Source organism: Acomys minous, assembly GCF_964271855.1.
Source record: "Acomys minous genome assembly, chromosome: 16".
In the NCBI taxonomy this organism is placed as follows: Eukaryota; Metazoa; Chordata; class Mammalia; order Rodentia; family Muridae; genus Acomys; species Acomys minous.
This window is the reverse complement of record NC_140498.1, coordinates 32,866,563-32,889,363: the sequence shown is the minus strand read 5'-3', so window position 1 is coordinate 32,889,363 and position 22,801 is coordinate 32,866,563. Positions and strand designations below refer to the sequence as shown.

The 22,801-nt window shown below is 39.9% G+C and overlaps 1 protein-coding gene across 11 annotated transcripts in view; it reads right to left on the bottom strand.

Moving 5' to 3' along the window:
• TENM2 (teneurin transmembrane protein 2) overlaps positions 1 to 22,801 on the bottom strand; it is a 1,331,021-nt gene that overhangs the window by 981,929 nt on the left and 326,291 nt on the right. Inside the window, exon 1 of one of the 11 annotated variants that reach the window (XM_084761225.1) lies at positions 6,229 to 6,301. The exons of the other annotated variants lie outside the window; for them this stretch is intronic. The gene's annotated coding sequence lies outside the window, so the exon portion shown is untranslated. Of the gene's footprint in view, positions 1 to 6,228; positions 6,302 to 22,801 lie in introns of those variants that run through there. 11 annotated transcript variants of the gene reach the window in all.

Sequence of the window (22,801 nt, the reverse complement as noted above, 5' to 3'; positions counted from 1 at the left end):
CTTCCTCCTCCTCCTCCTCCTCCTCCTCCTCCTCCCCCTCCCCCTCCCCCTCCTCATGTGATACCTCCGTCAAAAATAAAAATAAAAAAGTGCCACATACATTATACATCAACACTGTGTGAATAAAGTATAATGCAAGGCACGTATATAGGGTGACATTTTCTAATAACCACATTAAGTGCAGACGCAATTAATTTTAGTAGTGCATTTTATTTATCCCAACCTATGCAAAAATACAATGACTTCAATATTTGTGAATTGATTACTAGGCTATTTTACATTCTTCTTCTTCATACCAACGCCTCAAAGACTATTCTGTGTGTGACTGACATCGCATCTCATTTTGGACTAACAGACTTTGCAGGCCCTTCAGATGCTCAGGATCTAGGCGTGGCTTGTTGTTAGCATGTGTGGCTGGGGCACAGCCTAAGTCACACTTATTCAGGCACCACAGAATCATGCTTTACCCATTGTTACCATACTCCCATTTACTCAGCACTGTTCACAGTCAGAGCCTAGATCTTTTACTCAAAATCCACTCGGGCATTGTTCCAGGGAGCTTTCTAATTAGGAAGGATAAATAGAGGATGTGGGAAATTCCCTACTCTTCTAAAACCATCTAAGTTCAAGTATATTTTCCCAGAGGACCAGTCTTGATCCTCCGCAAGACTCGTCCCTGTGTTGATGCTGTCATAGCACATACACACCCCTAGCTCACAGGACTCCTGCAGTTATTTGTTAAATGCCTGTTTTCTTCAATGGCTATAATGTCTACGCAGGTCAAAACAACAGCTGCCATAATCATTTCAGAATCGCCAAAATCTGTCTAATGCAGCCAGTACCTGAGACCTGGTAGATGTGTGGAAATCATCCCTGGACATAAGGATGCAATGAAGGAATTAATGAGGACAGGAAGAATAGAGAGAAAAGAAGAGAATAAGTGTGTGGGGGTGAAGAGATTTGATGTGGTACAAAATGGGACTGCAGCATCATTAGCAAAGGGTTGCATGCTGCTACCAGCATCTCCTACTTCCTGGCTTATTTGTGTGCAGTTTATTTATTTTATTTATTTATTTTTAGAAATCTCAGCCTCTCAGAACAGGCACTCCACACCTTGTATTTCATATTTTGTTGGCTCCTTTCTGGCATTTACTTTTAACAATATTTCAGTTCTAGATGTGACCTGAAGATATGGTTGAAGAGGCCATACATTTTACGGTTACACCGATAAATTTTGAAAGCACTTTTGTGTGGTTTATATCAGATGTACTCACAGGAAGGTGCTGCGTTTAATGCCATCATATGAAGATTGGCAGGTAACCACACGCTTCCCAAACTTACATCTAATTATGGAGGTGTGCAATTATGGTCCTTGTGGTGTATGGTTTTCTCAAGTGGCTTAATTCATGAATCATCACCCTATGGGGAGGAGGTACCAGTAAGAATATTTTTTTGGCTTTGTTATTTTTATTATTATCAAGCATTTATCAGAAAGACAATTTTTTTTTAAAAATCAGTAATTTTCAAATTTATGCTTTCCTTAAGAAATGTGAAGGGTTTTGTGAAGTATATTGGATATCTGAAACCCTTCCTTCCAAACACATAATTTATCCATTCCTTCATGTATCTCATCAAGGTACGGACTTAGCAAAATTTGGCAAAGCTAAAGCTCTTTGGAATCCTCTCCCTACACTACTCCACTAGCAGTATGTGTGCAGTGTCTATTTGTATTTTATTGATATTCCTGAGGAGGTGTGGCTGCTGCTGCAGCAGCAGCAGCAGTGTTTTATTTCCCCACTTTCCAGACAGGTTAAATACTTTCAGCATTTGTTCTAGATGCCTCCAGCATGGGTGGTAGCCAAAGATAGCCCTATTATCGGTTCTTTCCCAAGATATATTAAATCAGAGAAATCAGGTGCAGTGTTGGCCACCTGTGTTTTCTAGAACCCTTCAGTGCATTCTGTTGTACAGTGAAGCTTTAAAAGCACTGGGTAAAAGTTGGGCATGGTAGCGCACACCTGTAACTCCAGCACTTGGGAGGCAGAGGCAATTGGATCTCTGTGAGTTGGAGGCCAGCCAGCCCTATAAAGCCAGTTCAGAACAGCCAAGGTTACATAGAGAAACCCTGTCTCAAAAAAAAAAAAAGTACTTGGTAAAGTAGAGAAGGCTGTACCTTGGGAGGTGGGAGCAGACGTGGGAAGGGTATGAAGGAAGAGGAAGAGTGGGAAAGGATATAATTATATTTTAATTTAAAAAAAAACAAATACTGTTCTTAGATGATCTTTTGCCTGGAGTAATGTCTTATTAAAGAAATTAAAAGTGAATTATCTCATGTGTAGAAGCTTGAGGTGGTTCTATGGTAGAAAAGCTGATTTAGAATACACACTCAGATCTTAGCACGTATGTATCTATCTGTTTGTGTGTGTGTGCATGTGAGTTTGTATATGTGGTGCATGAGTTTGTGCACACAGACATATATGTGTATATAATTTACAAGGAACGATATACTTTTTTATCTCTTATAGCAGAAATTCATCTAATTTTATTGTATAGAGGAAAATAAGTCACTATTTTAAAATCTACAACATTTCTCAAGTGAAATTCCAAGTTGTCTTTCAGCTTTTGTTTACAATATTTTTAGATCTCCCTCTGCATGCTATGTTTTCTTTTAGACACGCTGCCAACTTTTGTATCTGTCATCTGGTTTAGAAAATGAGGTTTCTCATAATTTTTAAAGCATTTTGTCTTTTCGGTTGTCACGCTAATGCTTGGTACATCTGGATGTTCCTATGACGGGTTAGATTTAGAACATTCATTTAAAAGCAAATTCAATAATTACCAATATTTAATTTCAGGTTCCTTCAGAATCCATTAAAAGGTCTACAACCTTTCTGCCGCACCATCCCTTAAATTAAATTTCATATTAAAAGACTAGATTCTAGAATTTCTCAGACTTCCACTTTTCAAATTTAAACTCAAAAAGGGGAGAGAAGAACAATAAGGAATGAAGTGTTTCATCCTGGGATGTGTTCCTTGTAACTAGAAGGTAAGCCGAAAATAACAGGAGGCAGGAGAGGATGATGCCACGGGGTCAGGCAGGGGCCATCCTCTGGTTTTGGTCACACACTGCCTTGGTGTTTCTATTTTATACAACAGGGCCTAACATACTTATTTTCCTTCAACACAAAATGTGCTCTGGATTTCTTTGGTTATTTTTAATAAAATGCACTTGACATCCTCAAACATGGATAGTATTTCTCTAAAAGTCTGGGACTGGGTTCTCCAGTATTGAAATTACTCCAGGACGTCAGAACTAGTTGGTGAGTTCTGAGGAGGCACCGGGCCGTGACACATTCTGAGTATGCTAGGAAAGAGCTTGAACCAGGGAGTCAATGGATGAGGCATGGGTTCAGTGCCCCTCTTGTACGCTGACCTTGAGCGATTCCTTAAGCTCTGCCTGAGACCGAACACCTATTTATCTCATAGGTGTTTGAACTTACTCTGGTACTGAAAGTGAATAGACATTTCTCTCTCTCTCTCTCTCTCTCTCTCTCTCTCTCTCTCTCTCTCTCTCTCTCTCTCTCTCTCTCCTGGGTTATTGTTGGAGGGGAAACAAGTAACAGTATATGTGCAGGGTTAAGAATAGTTCCTAACACATCCTATCAAATGCTCAAATGCTTATTGACAATATTTTAATAACTGCCTCCTCCTGATATTCTGCCTTGTTCAGGAATATTTCAGTTGGGGCAAGTATCTTGGTGTTCACTGATTTTTCTATAAACTTGTCAAAATGAATGATGGGGGATGACAGATAAGGAGACACAGAGGGAGAGGAGTTTCTCAGGGATATGAAGTCTTGCATTCCTTGCAATTGTATATGCCTAACGAAATGTGCCTTCTGCCTCCTCTGTCGTCCTGTCTTCCACCCAAACCAACACAAACATCTCCAGCACACACACACACACACACACACACACACACACACACACACACACATACACACACACACACACGCAAGCAAGCAGAGCAATTGCTCATGTATGTGTAGGTAACAAGCCTTGCACCAGCTTAACTTGCCTTGTTTACTGGAGAAAGAATGCTTGGCCACACATGGTAAGGGACAAAGAATTTTAGGACATGATTATGCACTGGATATACTTAGTCCTTATAGTTGAAAACTTTCTCTCATAAAGACAGAAGGGTTTGGAGGAAAATATTTATAGTCATGACATAATAATAAAATATAAAACTTACAATGTGCAAAGGAACGTGTGTCTGAAATTTATATTATTCTTACATTAATGTAATCTTGCTTTTATACAAATGTATGTGTGAATGACTTAATAAAAATTGTGCATGACTATTGTAGAGAATATTTGTATCATGGCTATATTCAGTTACAGTATAGACATGATAACACACACATAAACATTCTTTTGTATTCTTCTACCATGTTCACTATGAGCTTTCAAAGATGACAGAGGAAACAGATGGAGAGGAATGTAATTGAGAGGAGACCTGGGCACTCAGAAAAAGATAAAATGCTCACTGTTCTACCCTCTCCACTGGATAGGTGACTTCTTCTGAGTCTTGAACTAATTAGAAAACAGCCAACAGCTGCAGATTCTTAAATGACAGACACTCTGTCCCTGCTCTTCTCTAGCTATAAAAATGAAGAAACGTCCACCTCTACAATGGAACAGCATAAGAACCCAGTCCTTGCATCTTCAGCCTTTGGCTGTGACTTGCCTAGGAGGAGGGGTATCAATTACCTTGGCAACAATGGGGAAAGAAGTAAACAAGAAGGGTACTTTCTCCAGTATAAAGGGAATGAGGTGGTCCTATCTGGGTCTACCTGTGCCTGAGTGCCCATGCTTCGATACAAGGAAGGGAATTGAAGCAGGGGTAAAGAACATTAGGAATGTGCTGTTTCAATCTCGACTGCCTGGTTTTCTCTGTTGTTTTCAGCTTCTCATTAGGCAGAGAGTAGGGCTATTCTTCACTTCATTATAGGTCATTTATATGAACCAAGTTATGAATTCTCAACACATTGAGATTATTTCCTCTGTCATTAAATATTCTTTTGTCTATAAAGCTACTTTCAGCAACTGTGTGGCATATCCTCTTATAGTTATAAAATGACATCTATTATCAGGTAGGTGGATTTCTGAAGAATTATTGAATTACTGTAAATGACATAAACTTACATGGTATTTATTGCATACCATCCTGGAACAACGCACATAAACCTGTGAATTGTATTTTATTTATTTAAAAAAAAAGTGTGCCAGTTATCACACACCAAGTTTGCATCAATTGACACTTCTCTCAGAAGCAAATGTAAACACCTGTTTCCCTGTGCCTTTGCTGGAATTAAGGAAGAGAATTAAAATCATATGTCACATTTCACTTCCTGCGATTTTCCATGCTTTAGGCGCTGTGAGAGAGCCACCCTGCATCCTTTGTCAGGGAAGCATTTTTTCCACTGCCGTTTGCCCAAGTGTGAAATGCCTTATTTCCTTAAGTCAAGTTACCTAATCTCTTGACATTACAAATATTAGCGTTTTAAAATCTGTTTTGAAATTAATACAAAAGCAAACATCATTGCTAATGTACATCTGAAAAAGGAGGCGGGGGGGGGGGAAGAAACCATGGAAACCAGCAGAGGAATTAAAATGGCAACTAAGAATTAGATGCCAGAATAGAACCAGCAATGGGCCAGATGAGGATCATAATTGGAAGCGATTTGACAGGAATTATAAGGTGTCCTTTCGCATTCTTCTCTCCTCCCCCTCTCTGGTCATACTTTCAGGAAGGCTTGATAAATCTTACTTCTATTATTATATTTTTTTTTTGTTCCTCGTAAAACTCCTTATAAATACCACAGGCTGCCACAACCACACAAACACAGCTTATTTTAGACCACAGGATGGCACTCTGTGTGCATACAAGTGATGAAGTACTACGCTCCCCCTGGAAAGAAAAGAGAGAATGCTTCTGTGTCCCCTGGGAAGCTGTGAGAGACTGTGCTCACAGGCTGCAGTATAAACTCAGCACCTATCATCTGGATGAGGCGAGAGTACTCACGATTTTACCTTTGCAAAGTCCCTGGGGTCTTGACAATCATACTAGGGCTGGGGAGGCAAGCCTGGGGCCACTGCCTCCTGGCCTTCTCACTGCCACAAAGAAGACTCTTAATAAAGACCCCGGAATGTTCTCACCACTCACTTCACAGGCAGTGGTCCTCTCCTTGAAGAAATACATCAGATGAAATACGGGCATTTTGCTGTGGGTCACGTGGCATAGACACATTTCTATATCTTTGGTAGTTCTCAGTTTCCCGCATGGACATTTTCAAGAGCCATTTCAGTTCACAGGCTGAGGTTGCTTTGTGTTCAATGGGATGGTGCGTGGGTCAGATGGAAACACTGCTTTTTCCTTATTTGGGCAATGAAATTTGCCATTGTTACTGCTGCAGTTGTCCTGGTTTACTATTAAAATGTGCTGTAAAGAGAAAGGCATCCTCCTGTGTTGGATGTTAGCACCTCTGACAACATCATCATTACATGGAAAGAAGTCACAAAATCCAACAGAGTTTCTCAGAAAGATGAGCACACTTAAGTAAATCTTTAGCAAACCATAAACAAAGGCCCAACAAGATCTGGATTAATGTCACACACACGATTTTCGGTGGCAGGGAGGGGAAGGCATTCCTAGTCTAAGTCATGGAAAGGGGACGACGAAAGGAGATAAAGTGCAAAGCAAATTCTCACCAAAGAATAACCAGAAAATAATTCAGTCTGAAAAGTCTGATGAAATAGCATCCTTGAAGGCCAAGGTGAGGCTTTTGGACTTGGCCCAACTATGGTGTGAAAGCTTTGAGCAGGAGTTCTGTGTGGTTGAGGCGGAAAAATTCAATCTCATATCAGCACAGGAAGAGATTGGATAAGGGAGCAAGTGAAGAAAGAAGGAAGGTGTGTGAACAGGACGTGGCTGTCAAGCAATATAACAAGGACTCAGACAAGGGTGAGAGGGAAGGAAATGGAGACAAATCTGGAGGTTAGAGAGACACCTGGAAAAAGATGGACCGTCTCTGACAAGGTGAGGAAGTAAAACTAGCCGAGCACTTCTCAGTCCCAGCTCCCAACAAAGCTGGGTTGAGCCCAACCTGCAAAGCTCTCAGCTCCTATGGCTGCCCTATGAGCTCCTTCCAAGGGGTCCTTTGTCTCTTGCCACAGGACCTGCCACTGTATTTTATTACTTTACTTATTCCACTAGAACCATCCCATCCATAGCTCTCCACTGCCATAAGATTTCAAAGCAATCACGCAAAGGATTCCTCTTGTCCATATAGATTTACAGTGGCAGGAAGTTCTTCAACAGGATCGGAGGACAGGGGTCTCTGCTTATGAGACATAGCATCCAATTGCTCAGAAATCTGTGGTACTTTTTCACTACTGTTCTCTTTGAATAGGAAAAACACCCCCCAACCACCCCCACACACAGTCTTACTTCAAACTGTTTAGTCCTCTGGGGCTGGTGCTATTGGTGAGGGTTAGCATTTTGGTTTCCAGGGGTCTAAATGACCACTGGGCACTGGGCACATTGTCTTTGGCTTCTCTATGATGACTGTCTCCTGTCCACTAGATGTCGTCCCTCAGACAAGCACTTCTGCTAACAAGGTGTCTTACCCCAATGCACAGGGCCAAGGGGATCATTGGCTATGCTTGTTCCCAGAAGCTGTGAGCAAAATAAGTCCTCCCTTGCTTTAAGTTTTTCTCTGAGCTAGTTTGGTTACAGAAACAAGAAATATAGTGACTAACTGTATACATGTTTCCAGCACTGATGGCAAACATTGTCATATGCCCCTCTTGACTTTCATTGGACCATCTTGCCTCATTCACTTTAAGACTCCTTAAAGGCTGTGTCCTGGAGACTTCTTCCCAATGCTAGAAGGCCTATACCTCTGCTCTCATTTATATTACTTGCTTTTATTACATTAAAACAGTGTTTCCTCACTTGCGGTAAGTGTCAATCACACATGGCCAATATGTAGGATCTTAGTGTCAAGCCTTCTGAAAGATGTAGCATGCATTGGAGCCTGATAATGTATCCTTGATATTCCTACCTTCTCCCACCCACAGAAACATTATCTAGTGTTTTTTCCTTCATTTAATATTGAAATTGTTGGTGAGTACTTAGTATGTACCAAGTGCTCTTCCAAGACTGAGGCATGTAACAGTTTAAAAACCCAAACAATCAAAACAGGAAATTATCTGTGTTCTCATGGAATTCTTGAGGAACAAGTTTTTAATCTCAAAGTAAATACAGGAGGAAATAAATGAACCCATGTTGATGACAATACAGTTCCTGCAGTGATCAAACAGGCCTCTCTACTGACTCTCAGAAAACACTTTTAGAAGTGTCCCCACCTGGTCATTTTGCAATAATTTTTCCAGCCACTCCAATCTAATTTCTGTTGCCACTGCCCAACTAGACTGGGGCCAGCTCAGGTCTCCAAAGTCAGCATGATACAAAAATGAGCAATTCCTCTTCAGTCCTCATGTCCTTTGACCCATTGGCGGCTGTAGTAAGGAGTAGCATCAGTTTTTTTTGAAGCCTCATGTTGTACCAGGCTTACTGGTAGGCATTTGGTTCCTCCATGATGCTGTGTGTGGGCACTGGTGATAATGTTTTCTGTGGGGCCACTTCATCTCTTCCCTCTGTGTTTTTGCTTCCCTCTACTTTTAGGATTCAGAGGGTATCACTTGTTCAAAGAGGATTTTCCTACTTACTCTGTGTCAGTGAAAGCTTCCTCAACTCTCTCTCTCTCTCTCTCTCTCTCTCTCTCTCTCTCTCTCTCTCTCTCTCTCTCTCATATGATCTCTGTCTCCAGAGTCTTTGTCATAGTCTTCCATTCACATGTATTTGTTTAGTGCTTTAAGGAATAAATGTTTTCCCGATAACCCCTTGTGCCAATTTTATTTATTTGCCTCATATGCTATCTATATATTTATATGCATACTACTTGAAAAGCAGCTGCACAGATGAATGAGGTGTTTTGACTGGTGTTAAACTAGTAACTTCTTGACGTAAAGATTATCTACGACACCAGGAAAATGTCAGAAAAATTCACAGTATAGAAAACACTGCAGAAATAGACATACTCTAAGAGGCAATATGGTGATGGATTTGGGAACAAGTGAATTTTGAGCTGTCAGCAGAACATTCAGAGGTAGGATGAAGGAGCATGATGGGGCTCTTGGTTGTCTCTCCTTCATCTCTAATCCTGCCCTTTTCCTTGTGTCAAAGCCACAAACTCATGGACATAACCTCTACCCTAGTGACCAGTTACACATGACACTCCCATCCCTCTGCTCAGAAATTTGTGACCGCCCATTCTAAATCAAATGATACACAACGCTCCAAAAACTGGGATGACTTGATAACAAGCTTGGTTTCCAAAACAAGGCAAAAGGACATGTATTTGTTGATTTAAAAAAAATTCCTATTCTAAGAACAAAGACAAAGGAAGAAATACACTGTCTTTCCCAAGGAAAAGGAAAGAGGATATACACAGCCCTGATTGCTACCATTGGTAACTCCATGGTCTGACTGAGATAAAGCCATGTGTGGATAGGAAAACTAATGGATGGGAAGAAGCTATACCCAAGGATATGATGAACCACTCTTTTTTCTTATTATGAACAATAAATCAACAATAGAATGTATAGAATTGTGTTTTCTGTGTTCTTTCCTCCCTTTTACATGGAAGAGGTCTTCCCTGATATTGAAGAGGAGTTTCAAAGAACACGGGGAAGTAAAACAAGAAACAACAGGAAAACTCACAAGAAATCAGTTATGTTACTCAGCTTTCCACCCATGTAACAAAATAGCTGATGTAATTAGCTTATAAAAGAAGAAGGTTGATTTTGTCTTAGTTTTAGTGGCTCCAGGATCCTGGTAGGGTATACATGGTAATGCTGGGAATTATGTGATAGAGCAATCTATTAACAGGAAGAGGCAGAGAGCTGAGGGAGAGACTAGGAGGGACCTCATCTTAGAAGCCCTTCAAGGAAATACTTTCCAGAACTTACAAGGATACTCAGAATTCTTGCTGCAGAGTGAACTTTCATGGCAGTAGCTGCAGGGATGAACTAAGCATTTTAAGAGGTAAATGGAGATGACACACTCCCTTAGGACTTACTTAAATCAAAACCTATAGGCGCAGTCACAGTGATAGCACCCCTCTGCTTATGGGCCAAATATTCAATTGCCACTGGTTACACCATACTTCATAATGATACTTCTTCTTGTTTGTCCTACAACACTTCTGAGTCATTATTATGGTATCAAGTCATCAATGTCTATGCTTTTCCATACTTGAGAACTCCATGGGCTAGATAGCTAGAGATATAACATTTCAAAAAGAGTTCTTGCAACAATCCTGGTGACAGTTCCACATATGTTGGTACCCACTTTGTAAATACTGATGCTCTTCCATTTTATAGGAAGGTAAGAATGGATGACTATTGGGTAACCGGTGGATGAATACTGCTTCTTTCAATATTCACTAAATAAACACCATGTTGCTATATTCAAAGTTAAAAACTGCAAATAGCACTAGTCATGCATAGTCAATAATACACATGACTCAATTGCAGTGTGGCTGTGTTCACACACATGTAAACCACAACAGATCCAATGAAAAGATCTGGTCAGCAGTAAGTGAATGCTGACATGGATTGTTCTACAGATGTTAAAATGGAAAATTATGTGATGGAATATGGATATGTCAAGTGAAAGGCTCTTATTCATTTATTTATTCACCCCTTCAATCATTAATAATTATACTCATTGAGCATCTACCAGGTGGCAGGCACTCAGATAAGGGTCAGGAAGTAATGAAGTGGGTGGGCAGGATCCTCCAATCATAGATGTCTAGACTGTGGATCTGTTAAAAAAACAAACAAACTACATACTATTACAGAATTTGTGGACTGATAGGAAACAGAGGTCCCTAGTTTCTCACAAGATATTTGTTGATCAAGAAAAACACCAGACATTGCAAAAGGAACTGTTGCCATTCTGCCAAGCTGCCATCTGCCCTTCACAGTAGAAACAGTAAATGGAGAGGCTTTTGGGAGTAAATACAGGCATTTATTTTGGATAATATTTACTTTCAGCAGAGGAGAACAAAGCAGATAATGGTTAGAGATATTACTGTGTCTCGGTTGAGCTAAGCAGGGACATAGATGCAAACTGTGCAGGAGAGGCAGTGTATGAGGGAACAGGTGGTATCAGAAAGGACAGAAGACAGGCGCTAGGCTAGGTTGATTTTTGCTGTCCTTTGACAAGAGTAGATTTGCGTATCAGATGGATTCATGATTCCCATGAACATTCTTTAGATCATGTCTTTAGAACATGTCTTTAGATCAAGGCTGCTCATCACTGAGTGCATTCCTGGATTTAGCCCTCTTGCCATCCCTCATATAATCATCTTATCCTACAAATAAAGCTTTCCAAGGATCATGAAGACAATACCATTCAAATACAGGTTGTTTTAGAAGAAAGGGCTAAACAGATCTAGAGACAATTAAAAATTGCCTGAGAACACTAAGGTTACAAACCACAGTATAATCTCCTCTGATATACATATAGTGCATCCAAGTTCTGCCAGGCTCTGATTTATTAATTTGTGTTTCCTCACATGCTCCAAAAAGCTAGCCTGCTTCTGTTGTTTATAATAGAAATGGTAGTAAGCTATCATGGAAAATATAACTTCCACCCATCATGGTTTGATGAGTGGATAACATTATATGTGCATATAGAAAAGCATCAGCCTTATCCATTGGACACTGTGTATTCCATTAGGCATTTGAAAGACAATAGGATGATTCTCTGTATCCTTGCTCATATGTACAGGAAAAACATGTTGAAAGCTCATTAAATAAAGATCATATCTATGAGGTACTATATAGACTTTAAAAAAATCTCTGAAAAAGGAGCTACCAGGGTGGAGGCTGAGGAAAAAAAATTGAAAACTTATGGTTGGTAGAGTAAACAACCATTGGTGTAACCTGTTCAACACACATTCTCACACACCTAATGAAAGCAATCTTATATCCTGAAGAAGCCCTTTCGGGATTTACTCCATGGCTTGTCTCAAATGTTGTAGGTACTATCAATCAGAATATTCTCTTAATCTGGCCATAGATTGGTTTTATAATGGATATAAAACAGATACTTTGGTAATGAGACTTGAATCTGGAACTTTTAGTAAAACTGTAGAAAAGGAGCCTTTCTACTTTTCTAGTGGAGTCAGTGATGATACAATAAACTGTGGTTTTGAGAATTGGCAGTCCTTTTAGACTGTGAGAAAGAACCTGTCTAAGAAAGAAGGCATTGAAAAGAAACAAAACTGATGGACAGAGAGTGACCAGTACCCTATAAAATACAGAACTGATGCACAGAGTGTGATAAAAAACTGATAAAATATAATATCTAGATCTAGCCATGCCTCAAGATATGATGCATTTACCCTAAACTTTATCAGTATGAGTTAAGAATGATAGGATGATAATTTATATAATTTATATATATAGCCACATTGACTTTTGAGCTATCTGTACCATCAACAACTCTAACTACAGATGTGTGGGATGTGCTTACAGGACATGGCTCTGGAAAGCCAAATAGGAGTGATGAAGTCTGAATTCTGTGACCTCACACAGCAGGTTTGTATTTTGAAGTCCTCATCCTTAAAAAGGGATGATTTCAGTATCTAATAACATGGCTGTATTTAAAAATAGCTTCTTCAGGGATATAATTAAGATAAATGAGATCACTGGGATAGGACCTAGTCTGGTATTACTGGTTTCTTAATACAGAGAGAATCATGTAGAGACACAAGTTAAAGATAGGTATCTGCAAGCCAAGAAGAGGGTGGGTTAAGAAGAAACAAATCCTAGGACACCTTAGTTGGTAACATCCAGATTAGGGGACTATCATGAAATGCTATATTAATTACTATAGTTACTATGTACTATAGTACATATTAAGACTATAGTTTATCTGAAGGATTAGTACCAAGACCCCCAAGGATAATAAAACTCATGGTTGCTTAAGTCCTTTATACAATATGGTAAAAAATATATTATAAAATCAAGATACAGTGCTTGAATATTTCCTATGCATATCTTACTGAATATTCAAATTATCTCTAGATGACTTTAAATATAGAATATAAATGCTATGTAAATGATTATTATAGTGTTGATGTAAGGACAAGAAAAATTACTAATGCTCATGCAGATGTAATAATTTTTATAATATATTTATACCCTATTGGTTGAGTCCAAAGCATAGTTCATGAACACAGAGGGACAGCATTATAGTTCTGTTGTCCAAAGCATAGAGCCTATGGTGTTTTATTAGAGTAAATATCGGAAACAAGTATAGGTGGGTCCCCAGGAGGAAGTAATTCCGTGATTGAAGAGACAGGGTTGAGAAGTGGCTAGACTGAGAAGCAGCAATTAAAGAACCGAAACAAAAAAGAACAAGACAAGGTGGCACACACGCCAGTACTTGGAAAGGAGGATCAGTTCCTTGATGCCTACCTGGGCTACGTAGTGAGATCTTGTTTCCAAACGTATAATTTATAGCAGTTAGTAAATTAGATAAACCCCCAATAACTAACATATAGAACAATATAAAGAATGCTGAAATGGGTGTGAAAAGATGGATATGCCATCTTGATGATTATTTAGTGTTCCAGTATTCAAATCTTTCTGATCATGATGAAAGACAAGCCATAAAGGTTAGCTGTGACTTGAGTCTTCAAATCGCTATTTGTTTTGAAATTCAAAACAATACACCAAAATAATCAACCACTGCCAAGGAGTCCATGAAATGATCCTCTGCCAAGCAAGTCCTAGAGCCTCGATGTGCCCAGCCTGATAAATGCCAATTTCCACTTCATCACTTTGAGACACCTGGCTTCTAAGAAATGAGTTAGAGAGGGTTTCTACTTCAAAATGGTGTTGACTTTACTTCCATCTGTGCACAATGGAATCCCAATATAAACAAATAGTCTAGCCTTTCATCAGGGATGACAAGAAATTCCCCATCACAGAGCCTTTGCAACTTCCCAGCCCCGAGGATTTTCCTTGTTACCATCATGAGGTCCTTTGGCTCTAGGGGTTAGGAGCTGGGAGAGTATGAGTGAAAAGTGGAGGATGAGTCAGTGGTGGCAGGGACAGAAGGAAGGAACTTGTATTTGAAGACGAATTTTCAGAAATTGGAATTTTATGCCCTTAACCTGGGTGTGAGGGCTCATTCCTGGCTACATTCTGCCTGCTCATCTTGATGCACAAAGAAGTGGGTGGGTGGAGCTGGGATGCATTTGGTACCTCGAAGGGACCTGCACTGATGCTGTTTCTTACTCTCTGCTTACTAAAGCAGACCAATGTTGTTTTCTCTGTCCTGAGTACTATGAGGGGGCATGTTAAAGTGTGCTCTACTGCAGTCAGAAAGCCATCTGAGCATTGTTGAGTGTTTGCATGGATTTTTACCCATGCTCTTATGTTAAATGATAGCACTTTTCTTATTTATTTATTTATTTATTTATTTATTTATTTATTCACCTTACATCCTGATAGTGGCACCCTTCCTCTTCTTCTCCCAATTCCACCCTCCCTTGTTCTTCCGCCCATCCCACCTTCCCTGTCCAGAAAAGGGGAGTACACCATCAACCCACCCCAGCTTTTGACTGAGCAAGCCATCTTCCCCTGTGGCCTGGCAAGGCAGCCCTACTTTTCTTTGTCCAGAAGCACTTCCAAACTTAATTGATTATTAATTTTTAACATTTATTCTATAAACTCCATCCTCGATGTCAACTTGCCCTATACACATTGTGGTTCTGTAGAGCTTTGAACATGAGAATTATGTATGTTTCTGATTCTATCAAATGCTAACTTTCCATCGTGGCTGCGGCATTTTCTGTTGCATCATGATAAAATTAAGTCTTTTATACTTACAGGGAAAGTGAAATCAAATGCTTTTCTTATCATGTTAAGTGAATAAATTATATGTTAACAAGTATTTTCTTGTTTTTATAATGGAAAAATAGTTGAGCGCAATTTCATTCTCCCTAATTGTCATAAAGGATATTTGCTTTTAGCATGAAATATCAAAAAAAAAAAAGTGATATTCACCAGTGAGGCAAAGGTGGGCTCAGATTTGTGAAATTTAGCACTCCCTTCACAAATCATTGCCATTTTACATAAACATAGGCCAGAGATTTTCAATTCTCTCCCTAATACGTGTTTTCAACTGGTTAATTTTTTACTGTTTTCAAATTTTAAATTATTAGTAGTATGTGTGAGAGGTGCAAGGATGCTGGGGAAGTGCAGCCGGCGTGTGCTGTGGCCATTCTTTGGCGGTCACAGGAAAACTTTCGAGAGTCAGTTCTGTCTTTCCTTTCACAATAGGCACCAGGGATGGAACTCAGGTCATTAACTTGGGTGACACATACTTTTTTTCCTGCTGAGTCATCTCATCTGTCATCTGTGTTCTTGTTGGGGATTTTAAACACTGAGGAGGAAAGGTACTCTTGTCTTAAATCTTATAGTTATTATCTCTAATACCACAACTTTTGTTTTTAAAATAGAATTCAAATAAGGGTGCATGAGGAGCCAGCTAGCTGCAGTTATACTGTCTTTAGGAAAATATTTACTCAATTCCTACACAAACAGCAAGGTCAGGACTTGGCCTTCCACTTCCTCCACCAGGCCTCCCACCCCAGATCCTGTAGTGCTGATTTCCCTCTGTGAAGCTCAGGGAGTATTTATGGCGGCTGCCACTGTTTTGGCACTTAACATATGCTACTTGGCATTGTTAATTATCCTTTTTATGTGCATGCCCTGTCTGTCCAAGTAGCTGAGTCTCCTTGACTGTAAGGGCAGTGTCTTAGAACACTGTGATCTTCAGCACTTAGCAAACTGCTTTGCAAGGTTAGGTTTCAACATATGCTCTGGATGATGGCGGTGATGATGCCAACGGGAGAGACATTATTATTCAGTACACCCAGGATGCCCGGGCATCCTGAAAGCACTCTGTTGTGAGCCACCAAAGAGTTTTGAAGATAACAGGAACTCAGCATGCATTTGGTCAGTTAGAAGCAATTGTTTTCAGTCTAAATAAAGAAGTATTTTTTTAAAAGTATGTTCAGCTTTTTTAATGAATTCATACTGCATTTCTAATCCATAAAATAATTGTTTTATTGTTTCAAGATGTATTAACTATGGGTATGTGTTTGTGTGTAGCTATGGGCATTTGAGTACAGGTACCTACAAGAGGCCGGAGGCATGGGATCACCTGGAACTGCAGCCACAGGCAGTTGTAAGCTGTCCAACATGAGTGTTGGGAACCAAACACCCGCCATCTGTAAGAGCAGGAAGTGCTCTTACCCACTGAGCCATCTCTTCAGTTCATCTACTGTCTACATCTAATGTTCTCCATTTTCACCTCATATCCGTATTCGTTAACAAAGCTTTATAAAATGAAAGGACAGGACTCCATTAAAGGCCGGATATATGAAACTTGAAGAATAAAATCCCATACAGCGCATTTCAGAATTGCCCTCCTGGGTCTATGTAGATGGTCCAGAATAAAAAGTCCTGGTACAAGCTTGAGGATGTGAGTTTGAATCTCTAGGAACCATGGCTAAAGCTGGGCACAGTAATCATATGCTTATAATTGCAGTCCTGGGGAGGCCAAGAAAAGGAGATGATCTCTGAGGCTTGCTGGCTAGGGAATATAGATAAATGTGTGGTGTACAGGTTTGGGGAGAGACCCTGCCTCAAAATATAGAATGGGGGAGTGACTGGAACCATATCAGGACTGGAAGACCATATCAGGATAGACCTGATTTTGACTTCTGGCCTCAATGTGCTTGTGCACATGCCTGCACACACCTACATGCCCTAACACACGGTCTCTACTATTGATTCTTATGTACAGGTAGATCTGAAAGCTGTCATTACAAGTTCTATTCTCCACTATCTGTTTTAACTAAAGTAGAGCCATAGATTTTCTTTTCCTAAACATTTTATAGAATCTACAATTTTCAATAGCCATGCAGGGAATATGACCAGTATTATAGAAAAGAAAAAGGTTTAATTCACATACCTACATATTTACAATACCGTTTCCCACACGGCTTTACACAAGATTGAAAACAAATTTTAAATCTTCTTAAAAAACAAAATAAATAATTGGAAATATTCAGACCGAAGGAACATCAGAGTGGAAAACAAGAGATAATCCAAAATGTATAAAGATAATCTTCATAAGCTGTATGTGTATGGCCATACTCAACACGTGTCTACATAGGTACTAAAGCTATCTTCCTGAAATCAAGGCAAATAGTGCTGAGTAGGTGCAATAGAACCACCCATACAAGAAAAGCAACTTACTTTATTGTGCTTCATCTTTATAACACACCACTGGATGTGACAGAAGCCTCCTCCCTTGAGTCATTATGCCACATAGGCCTTTGCTATGCTTTCTTAAAGTTTCCACTAGCTTTATTATGTAGCATGAGGACAAGGAACAATTTGGCAATAGCAATTCTACCAGGAGGCCTAATGGCATATCTGTCCAGAAAAGACCATTCTAGAGAATTAGATCTGTTAATAATATTCCTTACTACTCTGGTTTAGAAAATGACTATGAAGAAGATGCAAATGGCATACAAACATACCAACCTAATTAGTTAATATTTTCTATTGATAATTTAAATGCATGTATACTGCCTTGACTTTCAGTCATATGGAGAGATGGTTAAGGATTTTTTTCATTAAAAATTTAAAGTGACAAATTTTGATTCATGTTTAAGATAGTGAAAATTTATTTCTTGTGATAATTTAGGGGAGGGTTTTTTCAGTGTTTATCTCAGAAAATTTTTATTTCTTATTCATTAGTTTTGTGTGTGTATGGGTGTGTGGGTGTGTACAGGTATGTGTGCGATGCATATTTGAGCCTGCCTGTGCCACAGGACATGTGTGGTAGTCAGAGGACAACTTTACCGAGTCAGTTTTTTCTTTTTACCTTTATATGGGTCTGAGGGGGCAAACTTGAATCATCGGGCTTACTTGGCAGGTGCTTTTCCTGTTAATTCATATTGCAAATACAGAAATACAGCTTTCAGCCAGTCTCAACACTCAGGTAATAATTATTATATAACTCAGTATCTATACATTAAGATCTGTAAGAAAATTTCCCTAAGTTAAAAAAAAAAGTCTGCAGCCTGAGGAGAGGGCTGAGCAAGTAAGAACACTTGCTGCATGGGCATGAGGACCTGAGTTTAGTTTCCTCCAAACCCACTTAAAACGTTGGGCATGGCTATGGCTGTGTATGTGCTTGTAATCCCAAGCCAGGAAGGTGCAGAGCCAAGAGGATCAATAGTGACTGTTAGCTAGCAGCCTGACCTCTAGATTCCGTGAGAAGTCTTGTCTTACAGCAATAAGGTAGAAAATTCTAGAGCAGACAGGGATACATATCAGTACACACAGACACCATACACAAATACCACACACAAAGGGGGGGAGGAAGTTATTCAGTTGTGTCTCCTGTCATCAGATTTCCAAATGGAGGTTCAGATGTTGATCACCTTCAACATTCCTACGGCAGCTACTCATATCTTCTAGGTCTGTCTGTCATGAGTGTGTTGCATCTGGGAAATGAAATGACATGCACAGGATAAAGAGAGATGCTACACAGCAGAAGATTCCTGGAGAACTGACTGTCTGCCTCTCGCTATTTACTACTTGCTTGGCCTTGAATAAATTCTCCTTTCCATGGAAAGTTGGTGTTGTACTGTATTTTACTGTGTTGCTTAGCGTTGCTACTAAAATTAAAGATGAGGACGTCACTAAACATTTTGAGGTGTGCATAAACTGCTTTCCAAGTGCAGGTATGTGTCTCACCTTTGATTCTTTAAGTAAAATGCTAGTATGGGGGCTATGTAAAAAGAGCTGTCCCCTGGAGGGGGAGACCTGGTGGCACTCAGAGGAAGGACAGCAGGTTACCAAGAAGAGACTTGATACCCTATGAACATATACGGGGGAGGTAATCCCCCTCAGGAACAGTCATAGGGGAGGGGAATAAGAGGAAAATGGGAGGGAGGGAAGAATGGGAGGATACAAGGGATGGGATAACCATTGAGATGTAACAAGAATAAATTAATAAAGAAGAAAAAAAATGAAGAAAAAAAAAGAGCTGAAGTTCAAAGTCCATGGAGCAGGGCTGTCTGCAGGGTCCTACACATAGGAGCCAACACCTTCTCTACTTGCTTTTGGACAGTGATGTTATGGTACGGCTTTTCTTAATCCCTAGCTTTCTAGCTCTGTGTTAAGCATCAAGTTCACGATCTATCAAACTACTATTCTAACTCTAATGTACTCTTTTCCTAGTTCTCCTTTTCATTGGGCATCTCTGCCCATTTCCTGTAGCCTTCCTGTTGATGCCGGGGCTTATAGGCAGGAGCCTTCAAAGCAGCCTTCCTTTTCATTTTCAAAACCAGACTGTTTGCCTTAGAAAGGCAGGAGAGATGGCTCAGTGGTTAAGAGCACCGTCTGCTCTTCCAGAGGGCCTGAGTTCAATTCCCAGCAACCACATGGTGGCTCACAACCATCTATAATGAGATCTGGTGCTCTCTTCTGATGTACATGCAAGCAGAACATTGTATATGTAATAAATAAATCTTTAAAAAAAAATAAGGCAGGAACCCCGTGCACCTAGATGAGACCTCAGTCTCCAGACCCTTGGTAAGTGCATATACACTTACTGTGTACATCCTGTGGCCAAGGCTTTCACGTCTTTGCTCACGTTCAGTTATTTCATTATAAGTTTCTCAAAGGGAGAAACCCAGGTTTGTAGTGGAGATTTCAGGTGCCTGAGCAAGCATGTAGCCGAGCTGATATGGGAGCTCCCTTCCAACTCCTACCACCTTGCTTTCTATTATGTATGCACCTTGTACATGATGTGGAAACCATCTTGGTCCCCAGGTGCCCTTCTTGCAGGTGTGCTTCAAATATCGAGTTTCTTATTTGCAAAACAGTGATCTCGTAGGTTTCAGGCATATGAGCAGTACAGCAAAACGAGAGACACAATTGTTTTGTCTTAGAAGAACACATTAAAATATATTGTGTATCATACATAGTCTTGCATACTGTGTTAAGATGCTCACACGAGTGGTCGTTGGTTTTCTTGTAACTGTGAGGTGCTAACACTATAGATGTGAGCACATGTCAAGCTCCCCAAGCAAAAGAAAGTTCTGTGCCACATGAAGCGCTTATTTTTCTCACATTGAGACCTGAACTTTATTCTCCATTTTCCTAGATTTAATAAAGGTGTGTCATCCAGGACCTCTCTCAAAGCACTGACTTGAAGAAACAACAGTTACAGAAGTCAGTTACACACAGTTCAAAGACCTCAGCAAACAGCTACCTGGCCCAGACCTTGAATTTCATAGGTCTCGCCCATTTAGAGGTGCGGTTTTCTCCCGTATACACTCAAATCACATCTCCTTTGTGTGGAAAAATAAGATTTCATGCACAATCAAGTTTATCTACCTCCAATCAATAAAAGCATTAAAACAGATATAAAAGAAATACAGTTAACCAATTTAAATATTATTGAAAGTCTTGTAGAACTACAGATACGCTGAATGTGAAGTTTCCTAGTTGAAAGGTGTGTTGAAAGCAGTTCAGGCAACACTAGAATGCTTTCAAACGATGCGCAGCCACTTATGAAAACTATTCAGGTGCCTTCCCTAATCTGAAAGGGAGTGCTTTTTCATAGCATTAGCTTTATAATGAGAGTTTTCAGGCAAATTTCAAAGGGTGCATGGTTCACATACTTTAAACTAAATTCACTCATAATTTAGCATCTGACAAAAGCTAATGCTTAATTGTCTCTAAAGAGGCTATAGAAGGAAAACATTTTCCTTATTCACAAACATAGAACTAAACAGTGGGACTTCCTCCTATTCACACCCCTCCCTAATTTTCTTAAGAACAATGGCTCTGCTGAGAGCAGGGCATGGAGGCACTGAGAGCACAGATGCCAGGGTTGCCTGGGAGGATGAAAGTCACCAGCAATGCCTTTCACTGCCTGGTACCCTGGGTTGGTACACGTTGACGATAGCGTTGTCAGCATGGAGGCTGGAAAGGATGGGGCTTGCCCTCTGTGCTAACATGGGGTACCTGACCATTCGTCATTGACAGACACTGTGTACTATGTCCTTTCAGCTTATCTTACCACTTGCTACATTACAGGGCAAGGAGGCTGTCGAGATCTCAGTAGCACAGTGACCATCAGGAGACAGACTGGGGAAAGGCAAAGGCTTGCCATGGCAGGCTTTGCTTTGATGATTTCTATGTGCCTTTAGACTAAGTCACATAGCCCTCCTGGCCTCAATTGGCTGTCCATGAGACACACGTGACAATACACACTCCTTCTAGGACTTGTACACAAGTTTACACACACTCTGCACCTAGAACAATCCCTATGCTCTATCTAGCACTTAACAAGTTTTATGACTTTTACTCTTATTATTACATCTTTCCTAAACGTCGTATTCTGAATCCTCTGGGCTAATATAAATCTGATGTATCTATTTATCTCTTTTCTCATGTGTCACTCAACTGGTAGAACTCCCTTGGGAGAAAAAAAAAATCTTCATATACTCTTTAAAGAATAAATTCCAGAGTTTCAGTCAAGTATTTTAGGCACAAGTGCCTTTGTGCTGTAGCTTGTTAGAGTAAAGGAATACTTTTACACCACCATTTTGAGGAAAATGGCAGCTCTCACAGAAAGTGGCATTTGGTAACACAGTATTTAAAGGAGGCCTTGCTGTCAGCCATTTAAGAACAAAACAAACAAGACAAAAAAACAAACATTTTTTGAACCCACCAAAGACTGGGAAGAAAACACCAAAACAAAACAAAACTCCTGCTCAGGTAAAGCTTTTTAAAATATCAAGTAATTTCCATAATTGTGACACTTGGCATAGTTTGATAGGATCTTCTGTCGATTCCCAGATTTTAAGACAATAATCATTACATTATTATCTGTAGCCCTAGCACTGCACCGTAACCTCCTAATTAGGATAAAAAATAGATCCAGGAGCAGCCCTGGCAAGTCACAACAAGTCAATATTTTTAATAAGGATTAATTTAAGAAAAAAAAACTCTACAAGGTTGTATTAGAGGCAGTTCTGGCATGTCTATTGATTAACAGTTGGCATTACATCTCATAAAGGGCTCATTATGTAAAGTATCAATCTAAGCACCATGCTCCCCCCTCTTAAATACTATTGATTTGTTTTGATGTGTTTTTTTTAAAGCACAGTTTGGGAGCTGAGAAGATTAAGACTTGAGCCGTGCGAAAGCATTGTCCATCATGTCGAGGTGCAATGGAGAGAGAAAGAGATCAGGGAAAAGGCCAAGGTCTGTTGTGTCTCCCTTGTCTGGCACAGGAAACAAGCTTCTCTGCCCTCATCTGAAGGGGTTCTTAATGGGGGGTGTCATCAGCTCTGGGCTGAGCCTTGGCTCCAGCTGGCATCCTCCTGAGAGAGGAGGCAGGCTATGCTCTCCTGAAATCATTTTCTGGGTCCCTTCTCTGCTTGTTTCTCTCATATGCATATAAATCATATGTATGTGTGTGTGTGTACAGTATAACACATGTATCATATATATATATATATATATATATATATATATATATATATATATAT